This window comes from Oryctolagus cuniculus, chromosome 12 (assembly GCF_964237555.1).
Source record: "Oryctolagus cuniculus chromosome 12, mOryCun1.1, whole genome shotgun sequence".
Lineage (NCBI taxonomy): Eukaryota > Metazoa > Chordata > Mammalia > Lagomorpha > Leporidae > Oryctolagus > Oryctolagus cuniculus.
The window spans coordinates 100,173,534-100,179,820 of record NC_091443.1 but is presented as its reverse complement, the minus strand read 5'-3'; the positions used below and the strand labels follow the sequence as shown (position 1 = coordinate 100,179,820).

Below are 6,287 nucleotides of genomic sequence, written 5' to 3'. Positions count from 1 at the left end.
TTTATCTATTTATTTAAAAGACAGAGTCAGAGAGAGAGAGAGAGAGAGAGAGAGAGAGAGAGAGAATCTTCTATCCTCTGGTTCACTCCCCAAATGGCTGCAATGGCTGTGCTACCAGGGAATTGCAGGGTCCTTGTCTTCATGCAAGAAAGAATTCAGGTGTGAGACAGAGAGTAGTGAAAGTAAAATAGCAGGTTTATTAGGGCAGGGACATCCGTACAGATGGATGGGCACCTCTCCACAGGACCTGACAGAGAGTGCGCAGTCGCTCGGACTGGGGGAGAGCGAGGTTACATGGTTGAGTGGAGAGAGGGTGGGCGGCTCAGCGGAGAGGCAGAGGGCTGAGCGTGCAGTCCGGTTGAGGCCGGGGGTTTTTAAGGGGATGGGTCTTGCCTCCCCACCTCTGCTCCTCTTGGAACAAAGGACTTCTTGGATGTAAATAGAAGAATTCCTATCTGAGTTTTCCCCCTGAAGTTATCAGACAGGGGGAAGCCTGGCTGGGTTACCAGGTTAGAGGAAGGATGGGCAGGACCCCCTGGGGGATCAGGATCTGAGCAGGATATTTGAAATGCAGTTATCAGGCAGAAGGGGCTGGTGGGGACCCCCACCTGGCAGGTTGTAGGGTAGAAGGGGCAGGGCAGGATGCAGATACTGGGCTGCCCTGAAACGTTATCAGGATGACTTTGAGATGCATATGCTGGACCCGAATGTCTCCTTAGGCCTTTGTCACACACACACACATAAGCTCATATCTGACTTCCTACCTGACAGCTGGAGCTGGACCAGGCCCTAGCCAGGAGCCAGGGGCTTCTTCTGGGTCTCCCACTTGGGCCATCTTCTGCTGTTTCCCCCAGGCCATTAGCAGGGAGCTGGATTGGAAGTGGAGCAGCTGGGGCTCCAACCGGGGCAGATAAGGGATGCTGGCCTCGCAGGTAGAGGCTCAACCACTGGTCCACAGAGCTGGCCCCAGATCTGAACCCCTGTGGAAAGTCAGGAACTGCACCCCAAAACAGGCTGCTCGGGTGACAGAGGCGCTCTCTGAGCTCCCCCATCTGCCCGCACAGCCTCCCAAAGGGAGCCAACAGTCCCCAGTCATTGTCCCGGGACCCCAGCCAGGGCGCCCAGGCAGGCCACCCCCTGCCCAGCTGGGGCTGCTGGGGCCACGCAGGGAAATTAATCGATGGTCGCTTCTTGCGACCACCCCCGCACTCCTCTGCAGCTCAGGGACCACCCCTTCCCTCGCCTCCGTGGCTCTCCAGTGCGCATGCTCAAGATTACGCCTGGGTTTCCCCCGCGAATCTTCTTCTTGTGGGTTTATTTCACAGCCATCTGGAAAGGTGGAGGGAAGCCATCTTGCTCCCCCACACCCCGTTTTTGAGCCTAGCGCTTGCGATTGCGTAACCGCGGTCCGTGCTGTCCCAAGGCACGCAGGCTCGCCCGGGTGTGCAGGGTTTACAGCCCGCGGTGCTGCCCCGGGTGGCCTGGAGGAGTCGGGGGGCGGTCCCTGCTCCCCGCGTGGCCGGCCCTGGGCCCTGCAGGTGCAGCTGCCCGCGCAGGTCTGCTCCCAGCGCCCCGCACCCCGCCGCCGCCCCTCCGCGGGAGGGCTCTGCGCGGCCCCGTAGCCACCTCCCGAGCCAGATAGCCTTGCGTGGAAAGGGTTAACCATTTACGGAAAGCCAAGCGCTTCCCTCGGCTCCCCGCCCCCACTCTTGAGATGCTCTGTGAAAGGTCAGATGTTTCCAGCGTCTCAACAGACGGCCTGTGTCTGCTTAAATGGAAAGACAGCGAGTTCCCGGCACGCAGCCAGCCCTCGTGGGCAGCTCTGGCCCGGTCCCGCGGGCACCTGGCTGGCTGCCCGCCCCGTGCACCCCACCCCCACCCCGGCCTGGGCTCAGTCCCACTGAGTCCCCCTGCCCCCGGGGACAAACAGGACATGACCAGGGAACCGCAGAGCCTTTGTGGAAAATACCAGTAAAAGTTCCGTTTATTCTGTTGCAGAAAAACCCAGGCTAAGCTGTTTATTTAAATATATATTCTCCATGCAACATTTGAAGACCTTTTCCTGTGCATGGGTTTCAAACTGTTTTTGCACCAAAAGAAATTTACTTTCTAATTCCATTGTCGATGTACAGTTTTTAAATAACTGTTTTCAGAGAGAGACAGAACTGTCATATCCTAGTTCACTGTGCAAATACCCACCCCGGGGGAGAACTCAATTCAGGCCTCCCAAGTGGGTGTAGGGAGTCGAACTACTGGAGCCATCATTGCTATTTCACTAGCAGGAAGCTGAAGCTAGGAGCAGGAGCCAGACACTGAACACAAGTACTCTGATGGGAGACTCAGGTATCAGGGCCTGTGCTGTGGTTTATCAGGTAAAGCCACGGCCTGCAAGGCAGACTTCCCATATAGGTGCTAGTTCAAATCCCGGCTGCTCCACTTCTGATCCAGCTCCCTGTTAATGTGCCTGGGAGAGCAGTGGAGGATGGCCCAAGCACTGGGGCCCTGCGCCCACATGGCAGAGTTAGAGAGAGGCAGAGGTAGAGAGAGAGGAATCTTCTATCAGCTGGTTCACTCCCCAAATGGCCCCAAAGGCTGGAGCTGGGCCGATCTGAAGCCAGGAGCCAGGAGCTTCTTCCAGGTCTCCCACGCAGGTGCAGGGGCCCAAGGATTTGGGCCATGTTCCACTGCTTTCCTAGGCCATAGCAGAGAGCTGGATCAGAAGTGGAGCAGCCGGGACTCAAACCGGTGCCCAAATGGGATGCCGGCACTGCAGGCAGCAGCCTTACCTTGCTATGCCACAGCACCAGCCCCAACATTTTCAAATTCTACACAAGCCTGGTCTGCCAGGTACTAAATGTGCTTCCTTGAAACCAGGGTGCTGATTAAACAGCAAGGGCAGGGTCATCTCCTTAGTCCCTTCCCATAAGTTCCTGAAGACTGAAATTCCGTTAGCAGGGTAATTAGGGACCTGAGGGCCTGGTGCTGAACTCCCGTGGTTATTGGCTGAGTTGGGTGTTGTTGCTCAGGCTTTCTCTTTGTGATGCGATTTTCGCTTTTCTCTTTGCCAGCCAAGTGCCACGTATTTTAGATATTATATCAGAATCTGTTTTTGCAAACTGGACTCGCAGTGGAAGTCCTTGTGAGTGTGCAGAGCATCTGCGAGATAACCGAGGCCTGCCCCTCCCCTTCATGGTCTTGGCAGCCGCAGTGTCTACCACGTGGCCAAACTGAGAACGCGGGGAGTATAGGGATCTCTTCGGTTCTTCTTTTTTAATTTTTGTCACTCATATTACTAATATAAATTGTATGATCTGGTCTGATGTCCATGTTTAAGTAGCCAGAGCGCTATGCTCTCTCCAGCAGGAACTGGAAGTTGGAAAACAAGATACAGGTGTTGGGGCCGGCGCTGTGGTGCAGCGAGTTGAACCCCTGGCCTGAAGTGCCAGCATCCCATATGGGCGCTGGTTCTAGTCCCAGCTGCTCCACTTCTTCTTCTTCTTTTTTTTTTTTTTTTTTTTGGACAGGCAGAGTGGACAGTGAGAGACAGAGAGACAAAGATCTTCCTTTTCCGTTGGTTCACCCTGCAAATGGCCGCTGCAGCTGGCGCACCGCGCTGATCCGAAGCCAGGAGCCAGGTGCTTCTCCTGGTCTCCCATGCGGGTGCAGGGCACAAGCACTTGGGCCATCCTCCACTGCACTCCCGGGCCACAGCAGAGAGCTGGACAGGAAGAGGAGCAACCGATGCCCTGACCGGGACTAGAACCCGGTGTGCCGGCACCGCAGGCGGAGGATTAGCCTAGTGAGCCGCAGCGCCGGCCTGCTCCACTTCTGATCCAGCTCTCTGCTGTGGCCTGGGAAAGCAGTAGAAGATGGCCCAAGTCCTTGGGCCCCTGTACCCACAAGGGAGACCCGGAAGAAGCACTTGGCTCCTGGCTTCAGATCAGCGCAGCTCCAGCCTTTGGGGCCATTTGGGGAGTGAACCAATGGACAGAAGACCATTCTCTGTCTCTCCCTCTCACTGTCTGTAACTCTACTTCTCAAATAAATAAATAAATTTTTTTTTGAAAAAAAAAAAATAGTGGAGCAGCTGGGACTCTGCATTTGAAGAGTGAACCAGTGGATGGAAGATATCTCTCTCTCTCTCTCTCTCAGTTTCTCCCTCTCTCTCTCTGTAACTCTGAATTTTGAAGAAGTAAATAAATCTTTAAGAAAAAAGAGGGGCTGGCACTATGACACAATGGGTTAAACTGTCATCTGCAGTGATGGCATCCCATATGGACAACAGTTCAAGTCCCAGCTGCTCCACTTCTGATCCAGCTCCCTGCTGATGGCCTGGGAAAGCCATTGAAGATGGCCCAAGTGCTTGTGCCCTGCACCCATGTGGGAGACCTAGAAGAAGTTCCTGGCTCCTGGCTTTGGCCTGGCCCAGCTCTAGCTGTTGCAGCCATTTGGGGAGTGAACCAGGGGATGGACGTTCTCTGTCTCTCTCTCTCTTTCCTTTCTCTTTGTAACTCTGACTTTCAAATAAGTAAATACATCTCAAAAAGAAAAAAAAAAAGGGGGCCAGTGCTGTGGCATAGTGGGTAAAGCTTCCACTTGCAGTGCCAGCATCCCATATGGGTGCCGGTTCGAGTCCCAGCTGCTCCACTTCTGATCTAGCTCTCTGCTGTGGCCTAGGAAAGCAGTAGAAGATGGCCCAAGTCCTTGGGCCCCTGCACCCACGTGGGAGACCAGAAGAAGCTACTGACTCCTGGCTTTGGATCAGCACAGCTCTGGCTATTGCAGCCATCTGAGGAGTGAACCAAAGGATGGAAGACCTCTCTCTCTCTCTCTCTCTCTCTCTCTCTCTCTGTAACTCTTTCAAATAAAAAAATAAATCTTAAAAAAAAGAAAAGATAAGACCCGCCATTAAGACATCCCTCTCTCACACTTCAGGTCTCGGGAGGCATCCGGGGCTGCGGGATACAGAAGCTGGAGCAGAGACTGTCCAGGAAGGCTCATCCAAGGAAGGAAAGGGCTTTTCTTGGTTCTCGTTCCTCTGCGCGCCTGGCTTCCAGGCACTCGCATCAGCTGTTACCATGGTAACGCTTTCCACTAAGCTGCTGGGTATCCAGGGCCTTGTTTATGACGTCACCTTCAATCCCCACCTGCACCCAGGAAGCAGGAACAGGCGTCCTGGCAAGATCCAGGAGCTTGTCTAAGGGGTCACAGCTGGTGAACAATCTCTTTGGGATTCAAACCTAGATCTGACAAGCAAACCTGCATTCTATTCTAAAATTTTTATAAAATGACTGGGGCGGGCATTGCAGCCCAGTGAGTTCAGCCGCTGCTTAGGATGCCCGCATCCCATCGCGGAGCGCCTAGGGCAGTCCAGCATTCCGTGCTTCTGATCCAGCTCCCTGTCCGGGCCCCTGGGAAGCAGCAGTGATGGCACAAATGCCTGGGCCCCTGCCGCACATGTGGGAGATCTGGATGGAGTTCCAGGCTCCCGGCTTCAGTCAGGCCTGGCTCTGGCTATTGTGGCCATTGGGGGCCGGCGCTGTGGCATATTGGGTAAAGCAGCCACCTGTGTCTCCGGCATCCCAAATGGGCACTGGTTCGAGTCCCAGCTGCTCCATTTCCAATCCAGCTCCCTGCTAATGTGCCTGGGAAAGCAGTGGAAGATGCCCGAATGCTTGGGCCCTTGCACCCAAGTGAGAGACCTGGAAGAAGCTTCTGGCTCTTGGCTTTGGCCTGGCCCAGCAACCAGCTATTGCTGCCCTTTAGAGAGTGACCCGGCAGATGGAAAGCCTCTCTGTCTCTTTTTCTTTCTCTGTAACTCTGCCTTTCAAGTAAGTAAGTAAGTAAGTAAGTAAATGAATCTAAAGAAAAATAGTTCTCTTTAAAAGCTTCATGGAAAATGCAAACACATGATAGCTTTATTTGGGTGCACAAGAACTTTTTTTTTTATAGATTTATTTTATTTATTTGAAAGACAGAGTTACAGAGAGGTAGAGACAGAGAGAGAGGTCTTTCATCCACTGGTTCACTCCCCAGATGGCCACAACGGCAGGAGCTGTGCCGATCCGAAGCCAGGTGCCAGGAGCCTCCTCCAGGTCTCCCACGCAGGTGCAGGGGCCCAAGGACTTGGGCCATCCTCCACTGCTATCCCAGGCCATAGCAGAGAACTGGATCAGAGGAGGAGCAGCTAGGACTAGAACCAGTGCCCACATGGGATGCCAGTGTTTCAGGCCAGGGCGTTAACCCGCTGAGCCACAGCGCTGGCCCTGGGTGCACAAGAACTTTGA

General features: G+C 54.2%; 1 pseudogene; it reads right to left on the bottom strand.

The window, feature by feature from the left end:
- Nucleotides 1-1,870: 1,870 nt before the first annotated feature.
- On the bottom strand, nt 1,871-5,721 carry LOC127487741 (U2 small nuclear ribonucleoprotein B'' pseudogene; annotated as a pseudogene).
- Between the last annotated feature and the right edge of the window lie 566 nt (nt 5,722-6,287).